This window comes from Lissotriton vulgaris, unplaced genomic scaffold, assembly GCF_964263255.1.
Source record: "Lissotriton vulgaris unplaced genomic scaffold, aLisVul1.2 SCAFFOLD_5210, whole genome shotgun sequence".
In the NCBI taxonomy this organism is placed as follows: Eukaryota; Metazoa; Chordata; class Amphibia; order Caudata; family Salamandridae; genus Lissotriton; species Lissotriton vulgaris.
Window position 1 is genome coordinate 46,600 of NW_028253113.1, and position 24,117 is coordinate 70,716.

Genomic DNA, 24,117 nt, shown 5'->3' on the forward strand with positions numbered 1-24,117 from the left:
TGTGTCCAGACAATAATGTCTGGTAAATGTATGCTCGTTTGACCATGTTGCTGCTCTGCAAATGTCTGGTAGCAAGACACCTGCTAGTAACGCTGTTGAAGTTGCCATCGTTCGAGTAGAATGAGCACGCACTCTTGTGCATAAGGGCTTTCCCGCTTTTTTATGACAGAAGACAATGGTGGAAGCAATCCATCTAGAAATGGAGGTTCTTGAAAGAGCGAAACCTTTCCTTGGCCCCGAATAAGCTATGAGCAATTAATTTGATTTACAAAATGACTTTGTCTTCTCTATGTAAAATTTTAGACATCTCCCAATGTCCAAAGTGTGTAGAGACTTTTCTGCTGTGGTGGAAGGGTTCTTGAAATATGTAGGCAGGATCACAGGTTCATTGAGATGAAAAGAGGAAGGAATTTTAGGGATAAAGATTTGTTCTGAGAATTACCTTATCGGATCTGAACTGTAGGAATGGATCCAGAATGGAGAAGGCATGGATCTCGCTGGCTCACCTTGCTGAAGTGAGAGCAAGAAGTAAGGCTACTTTCCAGGAAATAAACTGCAACTCAGCTTTGTGAATTGGTTCGAAAGGAGCTCTCATGAGCTGCGACAAGAACGTGTTGAGCTGCCAAAGAGGCGGTGTATGTTTGATTGTAGGAAATTTCCTGAATAAACCTTTTAGAAATTCTTTAATTAGCCTGTGAGACCAAAGCCATGGACAGTCTGCGGTATCTGGAAATTGCAGCTAAATTTACTTTGATTGAAGTATGAGAAAGTACAGATCTGGCTAGCTGAAAAAGATATGGGAGAATTTGGACTGGAGAAGAATTAAAAGGATGTACATTATTTGAAACACACCAGTTACAAAATCTCTTCCATTTTGCTGTGTATGTCTTGTTAGTAGAGATTGCTGTAGAACTTGCCGGTATTTCACGACATTCTTGAGGAATATCTAGTGGCTGAAATTCATGTTCATAAGGTTCCAAGCTGATAATCTTAGAAAGGTCAATGGTGGGTGAAGAATGTGGCCTTGGTTCATGGAAATTCAATTCTGAATTATTGGAAACTGTATCCTGGGCTCCACAGACAATTGGAGAAGTTCAGTGTACCAAAACTGCCTCGGCCAAGCATGGGCTATTAAAATTATGTGTTATGGTTCTGATCTCATCTTTCTCAATATCTTTGGAATTAGAGGGAATGGTGGAAACGCATAAGCAAACATCCCTGTCCAGCGAAGATGTAGGGCATTTCCCCTCGATCCTTTTTGTGGGAATATGCTTGCGAAATGTTTGCATTTCTTGTTGCTTCGATTCACAAACAAGTTCAAATTTTGCTTGCCCCATAGATTGAATATTCAAAGAAGTTGGTCTTGATTCAGCTCCCACGTGTGGCAAATGGCAGAGATCTGCTTTACAAATCTGCCCTTGTGTTGTCCACTTCCGGAACATGTTCCACCTGTAGAGTAATGTTGTGATACAAAAGCCAATTCCAAATTTTCTGGGCTTGAGCAGACGGGGGCTTTGAGTTCTTGCCACCCTGTTTTAGGAGTTAAAACATTGTTGTTGTACTGTCGGTCGTTCGTAGGACCGAAGATGCAAGAATTCTGGGAAGAAAGGCTTGAAGACCCAGGAAAACTGCTTTCAATTCCAAAAGATTGATGTGAAGTTTTGCCGCTCGAGATGACCAATGACCTTGAATTTCTAGGTCTTGCAGTTGCACTACCCAACCTTGTAATGAAGGGTCTGATGTCATGACGTAATTGGGAGGTTACGGTTCGAACAGAAGACCCTTTGTCAAGTTGCTCCTGATACCCCATTATGACATTGCATATTTGATCTGAGTGTTGATGATGAGTTTGTCTTTGAATGAACCTAAGGCTTAAACCCATTGCTTGTCAAGGGATTCTTGCAGTGGTCTCATGCGCAAACGGCAGTTGGGAATTAATGGGATGTAGGATGACATCATCCCCAGTAAAGACTTGAATATCCTGATTGAAGTGGACCTTTTTGATTTTATTGATGTTGTCAAACTTAAAATCTTTCCTATGCGTTCCTCCGATGGAAATGCTTTTGCTTCCTGAGTTTTTAATAGTTCCAGAGGAATTGCAGTGACTGTGTCGGAGTAAGGAAAGACTTTTCTATTTATCCGAAGACCTAATTTTCTGAAAAGATCCTTACAAATTCTTAGAGACTGTTGCTTCTCTTGCTACGATGCGCCTTTTATCAGCCAGTCGTCCATATATGGAAAAATCTGGAGACCTTGTTGCCTTAAATGTGCTGCAATTGGCGCCACACATTTTGTGAAAACCCTTGGGGCAGATTTGAGGCCGAAGGGCAATACTTTGAACTGGTAATGGGGCCCCGCCACCATGAACCACAGATACTGTTTTTTTTTGTCAATTGGGATATGGAAATATGCATCCGAGAGGTCTGAAGAAACCATGTATTCTCCCTTGCGAAGTAGAAGGAGGATTTACTGTAAGGACAGCATGCGGAACAACATTTTATTTATGTATTTGTTCAGATCTCTGAGGTCCATTACCTGCCTGCATTTGGTAGACTGCTTTTTCTTTATTAGGAAAAAGTGGGAATAGAATCCTGTCCCTTGTTGTTCTGGAGGAACTTCTTCTAATGCCCCTTTCATAATGAGAGTTAAAATTTCCGTCTTGAGGGCTGATAGATGGTTTTGTCTTCTGTAAATAGGTTTTTGAGGTTTTTCTGAGAATTCCAGCGTGTGGCCTTGTTTTATGATATCTTAACACCCATTTGTCTGATGTTATTGATTGCCAATAATTTAGAAAATGAGAGAGGTAATGGAACTGTTTGAGATGAGACAGGGTCGGTGGCACCTGAAGAACATCATTGTCTTCTACCAGAGTCTTGGGTCTTTCCTCTTGCAGCAGATTTTCTCCTTCCTTGCAGTTGATATGATGTGTTAGAGGACCGATACTGCTGATTGTTGGAGAACTGACGGTACCCCTGTTGATGATAAGGTTGGTACCTATTTGATTGAAAGGAGGAGCGTTGATGGAATTGTCCTCTCGATCCTCTGCCACGAAAAGTTTGAAAACGGCCTTGTTGTAAAGACTGCAGAGCTGTAGCTGTGTCAGTGTCTGCTTTTATTCCCTGAAGCGCCTCATCAATGTGCTTCCCGAACAGACTCTCTCCAACGAAAGGCATGTCCATGATTTTAGCATGGACCTCAGGTTTAACTCCTTGGACGCTCATGACGAGCTCAGCTCGTCATGCTGTAGACCTCCATACACTCATGACGAGCTGAGCTCGTCATGAACAATGGGAAAAAAGCAAAGCCAGCACAGGAGGAAAATAACACTAGCATCGATGTGGTTAAAAGATGTAGACTTTAGCCATCCCTGCCTAAGAAGAGCCACTACTCCAGCCATTTGCCTGAATCCCACTGACACGATATCCATCACTACATCAATGTACTCTGATGCTGCTTTGGCTCCATCTTGAAGAATTGTAGTCACTTCCTCTTTTTTTTTACCTCTGGTAGATAGGACAGAATTGGAGCGATGTCCGACCACATCTGACTATTGAATCTACTAGTTAGCGCCAGTGCATTTGCTGCCTTGATAGAAGCTGCCACCATAACAGCAAAGCGTTTTCCTAAACTATCTATTCTTTTACCTTCTTTATCAGGGGGGGGGCAAACATGCAGTCAGCCATTTTTTTTGGAACGCCTCTGTTCCGCTTGTGTAACCACTGACTCAGGACGCGGATGTCCACTCAGGCACACTGGGGCTGTCTCAGGAGCACGGTATTTCTTTTAAATTTTTGGAATTGAGGCTGGAACTGAGGCCGGATTATTCATTAATTTCAGTCCTTCATCCGATATATATGCTGGATTATCGGGATAGCTTTTACTGATTTTCGATATGACTCTTTAAAATCATAAAGAAAACATTCACTTTCTTTTACAGGCATTGTAGGTTCAAATATCTTCGCGGCTTTTTCAATCAGGTCATGGAAACTGGCTATGTCCTCTGGTGGAGAACTCGCTTGAGGTAACGGAGACAAAGGCTGAGTTGGAACAATGTATTGATCCCATTCATTCCCAACTGTGTCATCATGCGGAGTCTCACCTTCTTCTGCTTGGTCTTCATGATCACTCTCCATTAGGTCATCCCTAATAGTTATGATTTTCACAGTGTCTATTCTTTGCACTGGAGGCGGAGATTGAACCACTGGAGTTTCAGATAAAGTTTGAGAAATACTTGCAGGAACAGAGGCTAGAGCCTTATCTTCCGGGAAACGGCAATAATAACTGTTGATCATGTGCCTCAAATCAGAGATTAAGGATAAAGGCACCAACATAGCCTCTTCCTGAATATTAGGACTCACTTCTTCCTCCTTATATGCCTGATGGAATGATTCATAACGTTTTGAGCCTTGCACTGGTTGATCTTTAAAAGAAAATTGTTCCTGAACTTCCTTAAAATTCTCATCTTCTGATTCCTGACTTTTAATGTGAAGTTGAGAGGGTCTATCGGCTGCTCCATAAGAACCTTCATCCTCATATTCTTGGCAAACTAGAATTGTGGACAGCAGAAGTGGAGACATTTTAGGAGTTTAAAATTCTGCTTTGTCGTTGGAGATCTAAAAACTGTCACCGTCCATGATTTGCTCGTCGACGGAATCGCCAACGGGATCGTTGCCGACGGGATCGTAGACGGGATCGTCGTCGACGTAGATGATGACGTCGACGAAGGCCTAACAGTCACCGTCGACGGAGTCGTCATCATAATCGAAGGAACTTCCTTCGTTTTCGACGGCGGCAATGATGACGGAGTCTTCTTTTCTAAGGTAGACTTGTGAGGGGTTTGAGGAAGAGAAGAAGAAGAAGGTTCACCTTCTTTGATTTTTCATGATTTCTGTCTCTTTTGATCTCCTTTCTCCTCAGAGGACTCTCTCTTGTGTTTTCTAGTATCTCCATCGTACTCAGAGTCTATGGTGTTCTTCTTTTAAGCCATAGTAATAGGCGTGCTTCGCTGTCCTTAAGTGTTTTAGCAGAGAAGGTACAACAATGTTTGCAGTCCTTTGGAACATGCTTGGGATACAAGCAGTACAAGCATTCCTTATGTGGGTCTTCAGAAAATAATCTGGCTTTTCCAGAGGATCTGCAAGATCTGAAAAGTCTCTTTTCAGAGCCTTCAGATAGATTAAAAGAAAAAAGATGGAAAATCAGTACCTCACTTCCAACTGTAGAAGGTCAAAAGTTCAGCAAAGTACAAACTGAGCTCAGCTCAGGGAGACTCCTTCTCACATGAAGGTGGTTGGAAATCTGAGGTATGGTAGCTCTGCTGGGGATGGTGTAACTTGGGGCTGGCAGCTGATTGGCTGATTTTTAGACCACATAATGAGGAGGAGAGGTTGCCTAATGTTATGTTCCTCTATGGTTTCCAGGCAGTTTTTTCTTTTACTGCTATGGTTATTTTTTTTATCGGGAGACTCCCACCATGATGACAGGGAAGATAGGAGCAAGGGAATCTATGAAAGATTCAATGCTAGAGAATACTATATCCTGCTGTGGTATGTGTATCTAATGTTGAACATCTGTGTAAAATTCCATCCATATGTGTAAATATGAGTTATATATGTTATTGTTGTACAGCACCATGTCACTAAACACGATCAGACACTAATTGCTTCACAGTCCACGTCCATTATTGTGTTGGACAGCCATATATATTTTTTCTGATTTATTTAAAGAGTAAAAAGTAGCTCATTCTCTGAACTCAGTTTATCGTTTTGTGTGTATGTGCTTTTTCTCCATTCGATGATTATTGTAATATTCATGACACGTATTAAGTACATTAGAAACTAACTATAAGTTACTCCCGACAGAACCACTGTTTTTATTTTGTTTAATGGAGTGGGCGGGCCGCGTCTGCCAACGGATGTGTGCAGCACTACGGAGGTAGTGCTTGCGATAGCCGTCGGCCGGCGAACGCATGGAAGGGTTTAATAACATTGAGATTGTTTGCTAAAGTTTACTGCAGCTGTAATGATTGGAAAAAAGTGTTTTGCACTGTCACTTTTGTTTTAAAAAAAAAAGTATCTCTTTGCTGTTAAAATTGCACTGTCACTTTAATATTGTTACTAGTATATCGAGAGAAAAAAATGGCGGCGACTTTAGGTTTGAAAAAGACACCGGAGGCTGTTGAAACGCGTCAACTACTTGTTTGTGGTTGAATAAACGCGCATTGAAATAACCCCGAGCATGTTGGATTCTGTATTAAATCATTAAGCAGATGATGTAACTAAGATTTCAGTTCAAAGCTGGTGCCGAATTCCGGCATGCCCTCTCGCTCACGAGTACTGTGACTATCGGGTGAAAAGGAGAAATGCTGTATGAGGTACACGGCGCGGAACCCCCTTGCTGCAACAACTACAACCAAAAGCAACTGCCAGCTGCAAACGCAAACCGTAACTGAAGGGCACCGTCCAGTGGAAGCGGTAAGAGGCAAGCGGCTTGATAACGCAGCAGGGAGGGAGGATAGCAGCATTAGTTCTACATAGCATGGCGCTGAATTGGAAGTGCGCATGCAGCTGCAGTATTTTTAACATGGAGTGGCTGAGAGAGAGGGGGAGCGCAGCAGACTAATTGTTCAGCGATGCTGAAATAAATAATGAACAGACATGTATCACGAAGAAAGGAACATCTGTGAATAACAATGATTACAAAAGGATCTTAAAGGCTTTGGAGAAACTAATTAAGAGAGAAACCTCTAAGTGGTGGGAGAGCTAGTCCTTGGTATGATATTTGGAGGTGGGAAGGGTCCTGAGGGGCCTTCGTTTTTTAATTGTGCCCACATATGAAAACCCAAACCCGGACATTTTGCGAGAATGGGCAATGAATAACGCTGATTTGTCTAAGCGTATGTTGGCCATTTTAATCAAACATGCCAACATACATAGGAAGGCCATTCTCAGAGAAATGTATATACTCTCGGAACAACTAAGCAAACTGCCTGATCAAGACAACATAAAGAAACTACAGGCTGAAATGCATGGGAGGATCAAGAAATACGAACAAATCATAAAGATCGGAAAGCAATTAAGTTCAGGCGGGATAAGTTGGACTACCAGAGAGATCAGCTTTTTACATTCTCCAAAAGGTTTGAGAACATCAGACAACAGAAGATGACATCAGGTACCAAGAGCAGTGGTAAACAATGGACTATGGAGTCTGAATCAGACCTCAGCTCAGAGACGGAAACACGGCAGCCCAGCAGCATACCCACTGTAGGAGACGAATTGCGTTTTTTGCTCCGGGACAGAAGCACAAATTTGAGGCCCTTACGGGGACAAGGAAAACCGTCTGAAGGGGGAGGAAGAGGAAGAGGAAAGGCCTTACATCACGGAGAGCAAGTAGACCAGATGGCAAAGAGAGTGGCCAACGAAAAGAACAGATAATGGATAATAAAATCAGTATTATCAATCTTTTCAATTTAACATTAGATGCAGAAGAAACTAATATCTTGTCTCGAGGATATGGACTATGAGCAAACACGTATTGATTGCTTCAAATGTACACGCAAACTGAGATTGGCCAAATATAATGCAATAGGTAGACCGGATCAACAACAAGCTGTGAGATAAGTGGGTGCCTCAACAACATTACAGATTTCAAATGTGGACACTTTAAGGGACATAGACAGTTAAGAAAGGGGTGGAAATCAAGCAAATATGGATTATATTGTATTGATGGTACAGGGTCTCAGTGTTTACAGTAGGCCCAGTACTCCGTTCAAACCCCGTTCAGTATTTACGCCCATGGTCCCTTAAGGCGCAATAGAAGTTTTTAATACGTTGGTTGTCTTGATTTAAGAAAGTTGTACACAGAGCAGCAGGCCAAAAGAATTACAACAGTAAAATATATTGGCTATGATAAGTTGATTGAGAATTTGCAATGGCGGCAGGATATTGTCAGTAAGCATGGGCGGAAAATCCGTTCCGCTCTCGTATTTTGCGGATTTTCGGTAAATTCGCGATCCGCGAACGCTCGCGAATTTACCGAAAATCCGCAAATACGCACGCAGCGGATTTTTTTTTCTTGGTGATACAATTTTGCGGCGTGCGGCGTAAGTTCGCAATTGCGAATATGTAGGTGCGGCGGGCAGCAACAATCTCGCACTCGCGAAATTACAACATTTGCAATTCTGCACAAGGAATCCACTAGCAAGCAGCATAGACCTTCTGAAAATGATGATTTTTATCAGAATAACTCCTCAGGTTGACATTTGCCTGCCCTTTTTTGGATTTGAGGCCTTTTGACTTTCTTTGGATCACTTTTGGATTAGAAATCAACTTTCACAAGTAAGTTTGTTTGGGGCATTACATTTGCTATTCTGCAGAAAAACGAGTTTTGCTAAACTGAAAGCACTCAGCAGGTGCAAAAGTTCAAATTCATCATTAGTAACCATTCCCTGTAGTGCTTCCTGACTGGGGCCCCTCCAGAGTTCAGTTGCTAGTTGCAACAATTGTATGACCCTGCTCTGACCCTCACAGCTGGATCATAGAATAGCTACAAGTAGGCCACAAAGGTCCTGGAAAAATTGCACTGCAACAGAAAGCAGATTACAGATAAGGAAGCAGGTGCCAGACTGGAATTTTAAAACAGTGACACATTAATAAATCAACCCCAAATTAATTCATGTCAGTTGAAGCAGGGCAGGTGTGCTTGATTTTTACCCCCATAATCTACAGTGATGATGATGAACCAGAGTGGCATTGATGTACCAGAGGGTGGCATGGGTGAAACAGAGTGGCAGTGTTGAAACAGAGGGTGCCGTGAACCTGTGATGATGAACCAGACGTAGAAACAACATAGTCGCGACCGTTGCGTGCCGACAAGTAAGTTCGCAATTGCGAACTGGTAAAAAATCCTCGCAAACTGGCAGAAACCCTTGCGAACAATATAAAAACAAAAAAAATCTCAAATTTGCGAGAATTCGCGGATTTTGCGGATTGCGAGTTCGCAAATACGCAAATTCGCGAACGCCAGATTTGCAAAATTCGCCCATGCTTAATTGCCAGACAAGCAGATAAGGGCGGGAACATTGTCCTTTGGCCACTTGCAATGTATCAAGAGGAGGCCCAAATGCAACTCAGTGACAAACAGTGCTATAAAAAGGTTGATGAAAAAGCACTGTTGACCACCATTTCTACCAATAATAGCCTGATGGACCAGTGGAGATCGGTTGATTTCATATCGCAGGCAGAATTCAAGTTTCTATAACAAGATTCACCAGTAACACTGGTATTATATTTAGTACCTAAAGTGCACAAGAATATTTTAAAACCACAAGGCAGATCAATCATTTCTGCAATTGGGAGTGTATTTGAGAACACTTTAAGGTTCTTGGATGACTTCCTGCAGGACTATGTTAGGAATTTGTCATCCTATATTAAAGACACTGGAGACTTCCTAAATAAAAGTCCATTACATCATGTTGGAGGAGGGTTATTTTATGATAACCTTAGACGTCTTCTCCCTGTACACTAGTATTTTACATGAGCAGGGAGTCAGGGTGGTGCATTATTATTTACAATCACGCCCCCTCACATTGTACCGGCACAGAGATGCTGATTGAGATGCTACAATGCTGTCTCAGGAACAACATCTTTCTGTTTGGTAAGGACCTAGTACAGCAGCTTCAAGGGACAGCAATGGGCATCTGCTTCATCCCCAGCTATGCTAATTTGCATACGGGATGGTGGAAGGAGCAGGTGCTTGCGGTCAAATTTGCCAAGGAACTGTCAGATAACATAGTCCTTTTGACTCGTTATATTGACAACCTTTTTATCATCTGGGGGGGTGATGTGGCTTTTGCAGAATCATTTACTGAGCAGCTGCTGTTTGGGATACCAGAGACCGGATGGGAGTGAGGGAGACAGCGGGACTCCATTGCCCAGGAGTCCCCGCACTTACCACCAACTCGCTCCTCCCCCTGCACCTTCAAAGCCGCTCACGGCCCCCGCTCCCCGGGGGCCACTCGTAGCTGCTGTTTGGGATACCAGAGACTGGACGGGAGTGAGGGAGACAGCGGGAGTCCATTGCCCAGGAGTCCCCGCACTTACCACCAACGCGCTCCTCCCCCGGCACCTTCAAATACCCTCACGGCCCGCAGCGGCTGTTTGGGATACCAGAGACCAGATGGGAGTGAGGGAGACAGCGGGACTCCATTGCCCAGGAGTCCCCGCACTTACCACCAACGCGCTCCTCCCCCTGCACCTTCAAAACCACTCACGGCCCGCTCCGCAGGAGCCGCTTGCAGCGGCTGTTTGGGATATCAGAGACTGGACGGAAGTGAGGGAGACAGCGGGACTCCATTGCCCAGGAGTCCCCGCACTTACCACCAATGCGCTCCTCCCCCTTCTCCTTCAAAACCGCTCGCGGCCCCCAATCCACGGGCGCCGCTCGCAGCGGCTGTTTGGGATACCAGAGACCGGACAGGAGTGAGGGAGACAGCGGGACTCCATTGCCCAAGAGTTCCCATACTTACCAGCAATGCGCTCCTCCCCCTGCACCTTCAAAACTGCTCATGGCCCCCGCTCTGCGGGGGCTGCTTGTAGTGACTGTTTTGGATACCAGAGACCGGACGGGAGTGAGGAAGAGAGCGGGACTCCATTGCCCAGGAGTCCCTGCACTTACCACCAACGCGCTCCTCCTCCTGTTTCGGGCAGCCCATATTGCTGGCTACACCCACCGCTACGCGGGACACGCGCGGGCGTGTGCCGGGTGTAGCCCGGGCCAAGGGCGGGCCCGTTTGAGCCCGTTTAAGGCCGTAGAAGGCCAGGCTGGGCCCACTTTCTAACTCCTGGCCTCAGAAATGGACATTTAACTCTGTTTGGTAAGTCAAGCACCTGAGTTTTTCTATTAGGGGGTTTAAATCTTCCGTTTACTAGAGATGGCGCAGGGTCCCATCAAGGACAAGATGTGCATGAAAAGTGGGGGCATGATGGGAACATTGGACTATTTTTTTACCAAAGCGTCAAACGTGCTTGCGCAAGAGATAGCAGTAACAGAACAGCGGTTATCAATTGATGCGCTCGCTCATTTTGGTCAGCTGGGTGATGGACATATACCGGCCAATTCAGATGCACAGGGCTCGGCATGTGGTAACTGCTCCCCCGTAGGGCTACCCATATGGTGACAAGCGATCTGACAGGCCCCATAATAGTGTCAAGGTCATCAGCTGAGCTATCCTACCCGAAAACAAGGTCAATGACTGTCCCCCTAATGAGCAAAAATGTTCACTCACCAAAGGCACAAGGAGCCATTAAAAAGAAAAGGGACACGAGCTATCCAATGAAAAGGTCCCTCACCAAACCAAAGAGAAGAAGGCTGGAGAAGGCTGAGCCACAAGTGCTGGAACCCCACGAAGAGCCCGTACAAATGCCACCTGATGTAGAACTTACTGCTATCGACACACAAAACGTCCAAGACCCTATTATGAACAATGACTTTTGGACAAAAGTGGGGGCTCTTTTTTCTGATGTCCTGTCTCCTCTTAAGCACAGACTAGCTGCAATTGAAGCCAACCTATTAATTTTAACTAAAGCTTCCAATCGGCTTGAAGGGGCTGTAGTGTTACGACCAAGGGTCAATGACAAATATCCTCTTGTTATCCAAAACGGCTCAAATATTATGGGTCCGACCGAATCAGCTGGTGCTGCAGGTGCGACCGGGACAGCCCTATTTGACCCAAAATCACAAGGGTCAGGCAGCGCGGCAATGGGCACTACAGGGTGTTCCGCGGATGCTCCCACCGCTGGCCAGGGCCTAAATCCACGACACAAACCCTTACCTCGCAATGATCCAAACACATCTACATTTAAGGCTCATCCAAATTAATTTACCACACAAATCTAGCCCCTACGTGGTGGTTCTTGCTGGGGTCTCTGTATTGAACAATGAAAGTGAGGAGTCACACACTTCACTCCCGCCAACTGTGACCAGTGAAATCCTATTTGTCCGTAGGGTGCCATGGGTGGGCAATAGGGTAAAGGACCTAATTGGGGACTGTGTACTAATACATTTTAGAGACACACGGACGGTGTCTCACATTTGCCAATGGGGTCAGTCTCACTCTGCCACAGCTATACAGTCCCTCCCCGTGTCCTACTTTTATCCTCCGGGCATTTGTGTTCCAGCAAAGGTTTTGAGCAACCCTGGAATTTGGTAGGGTGCCGTACGGCGGACGGAATTAGCCAGTGAAGGTACAGAGATTCTCCAGATCCAGTGGCAATAAGCCTACATAACAGATTTAGTAGTTTGGACCAGGTGGATTGACGGTGGCCCATACAGAGGGAAGTGATTGACACTGATATGGCTGGCAGTGAGGCTACGATGGTGGGAAGAACTAGGGAGGTTACACTAACACAATCCATTCCTAGTAATAGCCGTCTCCCCACTGACAGAACCTGCAAGTCTAGTGCTTCCGTAGTTGAGGCTAATAATCCATTGTTGCCCCTAGTGCACATAGTGACCCAGACAAACATAGGCAGCATGGTTCCATCCAAGGCCAATGGTGGAGGTCCTGGGCCAGATTCATTTAAAATACTATCGTGGAATATGGCAGGGCTCCCAAGTAAACTGACCTGTTCTGACTGGGGATCCTTTGTGGACGAAAGTGATGTTTGCCTCTTTCAGGAGACATGGGCCCGCACTGAGCTACATCGGACAGGCTTTGCTACATTTTATATACCGGCTGTTTTGGGAGGGAAAGGGCACCCATCTGGGGGCCTTACTATTTGGGTTGGTACCCACCTTGGCTGCAACAACTAAAGTTTTAAATACTCATTCTAAAGACATACAGTGTGTGGTTCTTACTTGGCCTAACGTGTTTAAACTTGCCTTGATTATTGTATATTACCACCCTGTAAGCCCAACCTGCGAGTCGAGTACCATTGAGGACTTATCCCTCTTTATTCCAACAATCCTGACTGGCACCCACTTGCTGATGGGCGGTGACCTAAACTGCCACTACGAACCCCTCAAGGGCCTTAACAATGAAGCACTAACCGCAGAGGATGAACATTGGTCTATTCCCGTGACCCAGGCTCCTGCTCCCAAGGCATGGTCCCCGTTGACCATTCAAATTATGGCACTTACGTTAAACCACTCTTCACGAGCATGCAACGGCCGTACTCCTTCCGATATCCCAGCCAAATGCACCTATAACAAACCAGGACAAACGTCTCTTCTTGACTATATTTTGGCTGAGACAAGGCTATGGCCACTGGTCATTGACTTCAATGTTGTTATAAGAGCAGACAGTGACCATAATGTCCTTATTCTAAAACTGGGTATACCCTATAGTAGTGGGAGTGATGTCCTATCCTCTGACGCCAATGACGGCAATCTTACCGTCTCTAACGTTAGGCGCAGAGTCAGTTGGCACAAACTAGTTGAACACCCGGAACAACTGGGGAAACTTTACAGCTCAATAATTTCCTTGTTCAGTGAGATTGAAATTCTGATTAGCCAACCACCATCATATGACTATCTATCTGAACTGGAGGCATACAACGAGGGCGTCCTGCTAAACCTGGCTGAGCTACTCAATCTTCGGGTGTCGGGGAGGAGAAAAAGGGGCCGCACTGCTCTTGGTATAATCCAGCTTGCAGGAAAGCCAAAAAAGAGCTATTGCAGGCCATGAAAGAAAACAACAGGACCAGAATAAAAATTAGGAGGGTGCAATATAAACGGCTGAATAACTGTGCCAAGGAAGAGTGGGACCACGAAAAATGGTCTAGCTTATCCCAGGCGCTTAAAGTGAGAGATTCCCGTAAATTCTAGACTATAATAAACAACGATAGCAGCGAGCTGAAACAAGCAATAGAATCAAACTTAGCCCCAGAAGTTTGGGAAGGTCATTATCGTGCTTTATATTCTACTGAGGTACTCACTGACCATATTCAGGACTCAGTCGCCCAGGTTGCATCGACATTGCGTCATGAGATGATTGAGTTCACGGTACCAGAAGTCTGTAATCTCATCTCCAAACTTGCCTCAGGTAAAGCTCCAGGCTTGGACAAACTTCTCTTTAAGCAGAAACCGAAAATCTGGGGCCCATATTTCCAGATCTTGTTCAATGCGATTTTGAGAGGCATGGCGGTCCCTCGTACTTGGCTGGGCGCAGAGATAGTGCCCATATTTAAAAAGGGCTCTCCTCTGCTCCCATCCTACTACAGACCGATCAGCCTCATTGATGTCCCTCGAAAGATTGTTGCTAGACTGATTCTGGACTGGTTGCAGAAGTGGATAGAGGAGTCTGCAATTCTTAGCCCCTACCAGGCGGGGTTTAGGATGAATACCTCCACTGTGGACCAAATCTTTCGTCTACAACTTCTTTTTTGGAAAACAGTGAGAATAGAGGGTGGCAGCCTCTATATGGTATTCGTCGACCTCCGCTCCGCCTTTGACCTTGTTCCCAGGGGTAAACTCTGGGCAGTCCTTCACGATCTGGGTATTCCCATGGACCTTTTGTCTATTTTTATGAGGCTTCGTGAGGCCAATTTTGGCCAAGTAAGATGTGGGACAAACGGCACACTCTCATCCAGATTCCCAGTTGACAGGGGGGTAAGGCAGGGTTGTGTGCTCGCACCAACCCTGTTCTGCCTCTATGTCAATGGAGTCATCAAGCACCTTAATGGAGTTTCTCATAATGATGCCCCAAAGTTGGCAGGCAATAGGGTCCCAGCAATTATGTTTGCCGACTATACCCTTTTGCTGTCTAAACCTCCATGGGGGTACAGAGAATATTGGATGGTTTTCAGGAATTCTGTACTATTTGAGGTTTGGAGATAAATTCTTTAAAAACTAAATTTATGATCTTCAACCCTCCGAGAACTACTCGGCCAAACCCTAGCCTAGGGGCCACATTTTTGGAAAGGGTAACCACGTTTGACAATCTCAGGGTCACAATTATTAAAAATCTTACATGGGGCCCCCAGCAGATTAAGTCACAGTTAAAACTGGGCCAACTCTCGGGCGGCATTCTTAAACTATCCAACAAATCCACAATTAAACATCTGGGCCCCCCTATGGAGGTCTACAAGCGCACAAGCTAGAGGTGCCATTATGTATGGGGGTGAACTCTGTGGTTACTCCGTTAGGCCCGAAATCACAGCAACTGAAAATACATTCCTACAAGGGTTAGTAGCATTACCGTCTAGTACCCCACTTGTCCGTTTAAGGCTTGATCTTGGCATTAGACCGATTAATGAAGAGTTAGCACTAAAACCCCTGAGATTTTGGTGCAGGCTCTGGGTTACCCCGGAGTTGTCGCAATATAGAGAAGAACTTAAGGAGATCCTGACTTTCCATGGCTTGCATATATAAGGAAAGAATTTATGAGGTTAGAAATCTACGACCTATGGTCTGATCCAGACCGGGGCTGTAAAAAACTCTAGCACACCCAGCTCACGAACATATTCCATACCGACAGACGTAATGCTGTACAATGCAATCCACAAATTGGGTCTACAACAGCCTCTTTCCTCTTGGTCAAAGATATGTATCTATTTGAGCAATTTTTGATGACATCTACCCTCTCCCAGCAAAAAAACTATATGTCCAATGGAGGCATGGTGTATTACCACTGCGAGCGCTCACCAGCAGGAGGTCACCCTCTGCCTCGAAAAATTGCCCAGCATGTAAATATGATACCGAAACTGAACTACACGTACAGTTTTTTTGTTCAGGATACCATAAGGCTAGGAACTATTGGCTTGTTCCCTTATGTAAAAACGCAGGCTTTCGACAATGCATGCAGGCATTCAGAATACTAAAAACTGACACAACTGGTCCGATTGTATTTGCCGTCTCAAAATATTTGGCTGCTATGTGACCTAAAGGCAGGGTATTCATTGCATGAACATAAGCCTGCATTTTTAGCCTGTGGCACATTGTTTTGTTTTGTACATGTTCTTAAAGTGGTATATGAAATCTATTTATTGTTTTAACAATTTTAACTGTGTTTAATATTAATGAAATCTGAACAATTGTTTATGTGGAAAAATTTTGCTGCAATTGGTATTTACATTTTGAACTTTGATTGTCATCTATTTTGCACTGTTTTTATATATTTGCTTCTTTTATGGCACACTGCCGAAATAAAGATCTTCTTGACTTTGACTTGAATAACAATGATTAAATCTGAAGGTTTACATCACACATAAGTGGAAAAGAGGACCAATTCTTGGATTTGACAGCGTACATTGAAGGAGGAGAGATCAACACAATTTTTTTTAGAAAAAAAACAGCAGGGAACCCCATTCTCCATGCGCAAAGTTTCCACCCTCAGAGACTGGTGAACATCATACCTTATGCTGAGAACTTAAAAATGAAGTGTAACTATAGCTACCCTAAACAATTACATCAGGAGCAGGAAGAGCTAGATCAGAGATTTAAACAGAGGGGATAAAGTCCACAGGTCCTGAAGACAGCTAGAACTAAAGCAGGTGCAAGGCCCAGGGAGATTTCTGATGTGAAACCGCAATTGTGATTCATTAATGGGTACAACAGACACCATAAGAACATATGGAGTATTATGCAAAAACATTGGCATCTTCTACGGGGAGATGCAATCCTTGGTCAAAAATTGGGTAATGGGCCGCTTATTACTTTTTGCACAGCGAGATCATTGCAACAGGCTCTCGCTACCAAGACCCTTGGCTTGCCACAACCAACAACATGGCTTGGAGAGAGTAAAGGCTTCAGGAAATGCCTGAAATGCAAGGCGTGCAATTACGAAGAGAATATCACGCAGGTGCCCTTGCCATTTTCTGACACAAAGTGGCAGATCCTGAAGCCTCTTACTTGTAAAAGTCAATTTGTGGTGTACATTCTGCGTTGTAGCTATTCTAAGATGTACATAGGTAGTATGATCCTACCAGTACACCAACAGATCCTACAGCATATCCAAGCTATTAAAAACAACAACCAGGCATACCCCATGGCTAGACACTTCCATGAATTTCAAGCTGGAAATCAAAAATTGTTTCACAAGGCATTAATTTCGAAAATCAATTTTCATACAAGGACTCTTCCATATGGAAAGTGTCGACGCGGTCGCATTTCGGCCTTCCAGTAAGTCTGGCCTCTTCAGGACAGGGCGATAAAGAACCTAAAATTACATATAATCCAATGTAAAAGTCTAGATTTAAAGATCCGGTCATATACTCTGTGCCCTCTAACCCTCCTTACACGATCCATATCCAGCACCCACTGTGCCCTGGGAGTTAAACATAGAGCAGCATGTGTCCAGAACAGAACAAAAACACAGCAGATAAAAGAAAGAAGAATGAGAAATTCAACTTATCTTCACTAAATCCCAACCGGCTCACACAATAAAGCTGAATGAGCAAGTGACCCAATCACCAATTCTACATGCTTGTAGAGAAACAAAAAACACCCACAAAGTGAATGAAAAAAACAAAATTAGTGCAATTCACTGTCACACCAATGACATGCAAATCTTATACACCAATGTACTTACAAACAAGCTCAATCTGGCACCAGCAAGAAACCAGTCCCTTAGGGTACAACCACTACTTCTGTAAGGCAATGCGAACAAGCCAGAAAGCACTAGCACAAACACCTAGTTGTCCTGTTCCAACCCACACTTTGTAAAAGTTCCCATGTGCAAACACATAAAACATGTTCAGAGTCTCCTACCTTTTGAACACCTGGCTGTGGTGCGTTTTCATTCGCATCCTAGTCCGTCTCTTCTCTAAACTGTAAACTTTCCAAAGGTTACTACAAATAAATAAATAATACAAATCCCACCATAAAGGTGAGTCTCATATTTCCACCGTAGAGAATCAGGAATACACCAAAGCTTAGATGAAATATAGAGCACGTCAACGCGCTTACTTTACCTCAGCTATACGTGTGGATCCTCTAATCAACAACGCACGGGGCCGCCATCATGGTCGGGATCAACTAGACCAACACACACCCGTACTTCCTCTATAGGGAGCTGAGTACGTCACGCCCCACGTGACCGCAGCATTTTGGCATGAACATAGAAATCAGACTACGGCTAAAAACTGCTTGCATCACTCGAAGGGGAATGCAGACAACCACTGCACGAGAACTCTCTTGAGTGCCTCATGTCTCAATCCATGATTAGAGACAACTAAACTAGACCTCAGCGAAAACGCCGCATCTCTACTTATATGTGCCTCCGTTTTCAAAGAAGTGAAATTAATAAAATAAATATAACCAGTTACTTTTCAAATAATACCACACCTAAGGGCAAGAAAATACACGAAATTCTGAATAAAGTGCGATTTTGACCTGCTGAACTGGTGTGGCTTGTTCTTTTCCTTAGGAGGGGAACTTGGTCTTGGAGAACCGAGTCACAAGAAAACAGTAAAACAAAGTTGAGAAATAAGGGAAGGGGGCAGGTTAGAAACATTCTGAACCTCTAGGCTTGCTCAGGTGGTCGTACATGGATGTTTAGGCTCTATTTTTTTTAAAGAAAAATCGCGGCGAACGCCTATGGAAATACGTACAATTACAAGCAGGAGCTGCATGCTGATTGGCTGTCAATACTCCAAACCAGGAAGTGTTGGCAGCCATCTTGTTTGTTGGGAGAGCAAAGTCACAAGATAACAGTAAAACAAAGTTGAGAAATAAGGAAAGGGGGCTGGGTAGAAACATTCTGACCCTATAGTCTTGGTCAGGGAGTGGTACACGAATCTTTAGGCTCAATTTTTATTTTTTTTTAAATAATAAATGGTGGGGTACTCGTGCAGTACTTGTACGCTGTGGAAAAGGTGAAAAAAACCTAGAAGTCCATTTTATTCATTAGGTCCCAAGGGGGCATATTATGGGGGCAATTTTTTTGCATAATGGGGGCTTGTAAGGTGCCCTGAGCACTGGAAAACGGCACTCCTCTGGTTTTATTTTGAAGTATGCGGGGGGGGTTACGGTCCTACTCCCCGCAGTCTCGGGGAGCGGCACCCCTCGGGTCTTTTAAAAAAAAATATGTTTTGAGCTCTCTCTCTCTCTCTCTCCCAGTACACGTTGCGGGGAACGCCACCTTTCTAGGGCAGTATTGCGTAAAATGACCTTACAGATCCGGGTACCTGCATTGTCTGGGGTTTTATGGGAAATAACAAGGCCGTATTATCAAGCTCATTATCGCCGTTTTATCGGCAGTTTCCTGACAATAAAACAGCAATAATTTTAACATCGGTTCTTGATAATATGCAACTAAGTTTTCTGGTAAAAAAAAAAGAGCAATGGGCCATATTATCAACAAAAGGCGATACATTATCGCCGCTTTTATCGGCAGGAAACTGCCTATAAAGCAGCGATAATAGGCTTGATAATATGCCCTTGTGAATAACCATAGGAGCCCAGGTTAACATCAGAACCTGGGCTGCTATGGGAATTTACAAGGGCCTATTATCAAGCCCATTATCGCCGCTTTATCGGCAGTTTCCTGCCGATAAAAGCGGCGATAATGTATCGCATTTTGTTGATAATATGCCCCTTCATTTCTATGATAGTATGTAAAACTTTCTATTTTTTTGTGTAGCAGTTGTACTCTCGAAGCCCACGTTTTTTTCTTTTTCTTCAAGTTCAACAAGCAAACCTTTCTTTATTTCAGGTAGTAAATGTGTTGCTTTCTTTTCCCTGGTCGTGTGTTATATCTGCTGCTGTACTTTTGTAATATATTAATAATCATATTTTTTCTATATTTATTTGAAAGGTAGTGCCGAGGCGCCAAATGTTGATTACGACCTCCGTCCACTGCCATTTTAGTAGATTTTTACTGTTATTTTTATTATATCTGTTACTTAGAACTAAGTAGTTTTCAATCCTAGTCTTGAATATCTTACTATAGTATTTCAACATTATTTTTATTGTGGACCGTTATACCCCTCCCCCACAAAATAAAGAAGTATGCTCTATGGAATTCTGATCGAAGCTCATGTTAGATGTCCTTCTCATCTAACATGAGCTTCGATTGGAATTCCATAGAGCATATTATCAAACCCATTATCGCCACTTTAGCGGCACTTTCCTGCCGATAAAGTGGCGATAATTTTGTCGCCAAGGCTTGATAATATGGCCCTCTCTCCTTTCACAAATAAAGGTAACACTATAGTTTTATGAGTGCAGTGTACCTGTAACATTTCACTTGTTATAGTGCCACGTTCAAGTGGTATCTATTTGGAAGTGCCTACTGCGTTACTGATGCAAAAGTGGCATAACGGCATTGTAAATATGCCGATTTATTTCTAATGCATTGCTATGAAGGCATTGTATATGTAGGCTGCTGTGCTTACCTTGTATAAACAGTGTAGCCACCGGAGTTCACAACTCGACTTTAACTCTGCTTCTATACGTCAAAGTATATTCAGTACGTTGCAGACAATTCCATTGCTGTTGCTCGATAGGCCGTGGTTGCTTCTGAAGGATGTTTGGTGAAGGAAACAAAAGGACATTTTGATTAGTCATTGTAAACTGAGTTGCGTAGCTACTGTCAAAAGTGAATTTTAATGTGGGTTCTTAATATTCCGTAGTTAGACTGTTGCAGCTCCAGCCACGGCCGGTAGTAGGAGTACCGGCCGGGCAGTGACGTGGGGAGGGGGAGGGGCAGGGTGGGGGGTAGTAATGTATGGAATATGGACTTTAACAGGTAAGTAAGCATAATAATAAATAAAACAAATTTCATTGCGCACACTGCATCACCAAATGCGATGCAGTGCAAGCAACAAGATTTGTTTTATTTATTTTTATGTTTACTTACCTCTTAAAGTCCGTATTTCATACATTACTACCCCCCACCCTGCCCCTCCCCTTCCCCACATCACCGCCCGGCCGGTACTCCCACCTACCGGCCGCAGCTGTTATCGCCACTTCTATCGACAGGAAACTGCCAATAAAGCAGCGATATTGGGCTTGGTAGTATGCCTTTGTGAATTCCTATAGCAGCTCTGGTTAACACAAGAATCGGGGGTGCTATGGGAATTCAAAAGGGCATATTATCAAGCCCATTATCGTCCCAGTTTCCTGCCGATAAAACGGCGATAATTTGAACACTGGTCCTTGATAATATGTCTGTTTGTATTGTAAATATATTCGGGACATTTCAGCGATTATAAAAACATTACTGCTATTGGGAAAAAAAATGTAAATTAATACATTATATAGGAGTGCGTTTCTCTAAAATATTAAGTCGCATTTTTGTATGTAGTCATCTACAACCCTTTGACTCCTTCTGATGCGTACTCAAGTGTCACTGCTCTCCTTTTATGGAAATTAGTTTCTTCATGATGTAGTCACAATCTTCAACAAAGAAGTCTCATACTTGTTGCAGAGTCTTGATACCTCTATGGCTCACGACATACTCGTGCTCCCATCATTGTCATCATTGCAGGTTCTTCACCCGCTCAGTGCTTCGTGCACCACTAACTCAGTGACCAAAGAGGCCACTCATGTGGTAGTGGGCGTATGTTCGGTGCTTTGGGAACAACTCTAAAATGGCGTACAACACTTGCGCTTCGTCTTTTTTTATAGATAGTGTCACGTGTGTAGTGACGGATGCGCTGAACAGGTGTGGTGTGGGTGTATACCAGCCATGAGGGAGTGTGTGTGTCCATCTGACAACTAGATCTGCAACTAAGAAATCACTACAATGGAAGTTTGGGCCTTGTACTTTTGTTGTGTTTTCCTGGTAGCCTAAGAGTGGCCTTCTTTTTTCTAAGTGACGTTATAGACTCACCATGTATGTAACCTATATTTTGACGCATTTTATTGTAAATTTGCGTTTGAAAAACTAGTTGTGGTAGGGTGTTTTTTAAAATAAACTGTGTACTCTGGTTACGAATTTGTTGAGTGTAGAAGTATATATATATTTTTTCTATTTTGTATTCTATCATAATTGTGCTGACTTTTCTGCATTAGCGAGCAGTACTATATTATTTTATAAAATGTATAACAAACTGTTGAAATCATGTTTGAAATTAGAATGTAAGCATGTAAGCTGCTCTCTGTGAGGAATAGCAATGCCGGCTCCCGCAAGGAGTGGGGAGCCAGATGGGATCGTGGAGGCCTTGCGGCTGTTCCCACGGTCCGCAGCGTTAGATTTGAGCCCCGGGGGATGGGGTCCTCAGGAATTATAGAATATTCGTGATAAAGGCTTTTTTTCTTCATGGTAGATTTATCCTACGTGTACCAAGCACTTATGGACGACGTGCAGCTGGAATATTAGAAGTCGTCCTGTAAGCGTACCTAAGCAAAAACATTTTTTTTTTTTTTTTAGATATTTATGAAGTGTATTTGTTTATGTGTTGTGTGGCTATAAAAAGAGCTGTTGTCTTTATTGGGAGATTTCAGTACCTACAAGTAAGTACCGATACAGAGTCTTAAGTTTATGAGGAAGACTATGTTCCCCTCATCTGTAAAATCTACACTGTCTCTCCTATAGATGTCATGCATATTGTAACGCAGATTGTTGTTGTAAATGGACCCCATTTGATAGTCTCGGAGAAAGGCAGAAACAGATTTATTCACATGTTTCCTAGCTTTTTCAATCCGTTGACAATAGTGGTTGGACCAGTGCCATTTCTCCCTTTGGCATATATTGGAATATACAAAGGCAGTTTTGGGGAACAGTGTCATCAATTGTCCAAAGGTGTCCTTCATAAGCATTTCCAGACCTCCCCCTGTCAAAGTGCCTAGGTCATTGCCACCACAATGCACAATTATGAGGTCAGGGTGTTGGAGATGCAAAAAGGATTTCACCAAGAGAATCAATTGGTGCCACTTTGACCCTCTCTGTTCAATCCATTTAATGTCTACATTTGGTAAACGTAGGTCTTTGTGAATTCCTTTCTGGTCTGCGTACCTTTGACTCCAGAAAATATAGCTGTGTCCCACAATACACACTGTAAGCATCTTGAAGAGAGGTCTGGATGCACTCTGAAGGTCTCTGTAATTGAAATGGCAGTTTGAAAAGTGAGATTTTTTTCTAAAATGGTGGACAACATGCAGTTTTGAAAAAAGAAAAGGATTGATTAGTTGTTCGAGAACATTCTGCACTAAGCTACGATGAATGTTTCTGTGTTTTAAAAGGCTGATTTTTATTGGTTAAGAATAAGTGTTAGCAAAGAGCATTACATAAAATAAGCTGATATATTCTCAAGTGAAGCATACTTGCTGTTTTAATTTGCAACAATGTATGATGAACATTCCATCTGTGTGCTGAGTTAGGTGTTCCCTGAAGTGTTTCTATGGTAACTGCCAGACTGTGGAATGGAGGAAGGGTTGAAAGTTTTGTCAGTTGGAAAGGGTGCAAAAGTTCAAGCAATATAAATGTGTGTTTCGTTTTGAATTTAGGGGTCGATTAGGATCGCGGACGGACTTGCGTCCGTCCGCGACCCCAGAGCAGGAGGGAACCTCTGCATGGCATGCAGAGTTCCCTCCTGTGCAATTAGGATGTGACCGCCACCCTGGCGGTCACATCCTCTATTTTTAACATTGCAGCGGGCGCAGCTTCAAGCTGCACCCGTGGCAATGTTAAAAATGCACGCATTGCATTTACATGCAGAAAGAGGCAGGCACCGCGCGGTGCCTGCTGCTTTCTGCATGCAAATGCAGGGGGGTACCATAGGTACCCCCCATGTGCACCCCCCACCCCCCCTTCACCTAGGGGGCCCGCAACGGGCCCCCGCAGTGAAGATCCGTATGCTTTTCCACGGCGGAAAACCCGCCGCGTAAAAGCACTTTTTAAAGCCCATCCTGATATGGCGGACGGTGTCTGAGAGACACCGTCACCATATCAGAGCTTTTCCGCCGCGGTTGTAAGCCGACCGCAGCGGAAAAGCTGCGGACGGAAACCAGTACCCACCAGCCATCCTAATGTGGCGGTGGGTCCTTGGTCAGTCCGCTGCGGTTTTTCCGCATCCTCTGGGCCGGCGGTGGCTTCCGCCGGCCCCGAGGATGCGGAAAAACCGCAATCATAATCGGCCCCTAAATGTGGGAATAAATGTGATTTTTGATTTATTTGTATATGTGTGTAGATTGAGTGTGTAGTTTGATCGGAAAAGTTTGCTATTTGCTATAGGA

At 43.9% G+C, this 24,117-nt stretch overlaps 1 pseudogene; it reads left to right on the forward strand.

Annotated features, from left to right (window-relative positions):
• The window catches only part of LOC147661162 (uncharacterized), a 43,911-nt pseudogene extending 43,146 nt beyond the window's left edge, over window positions 1-765 (forward strand).
• Window positions 766-24,117: the final 23,352 nt, after the last annotated feature.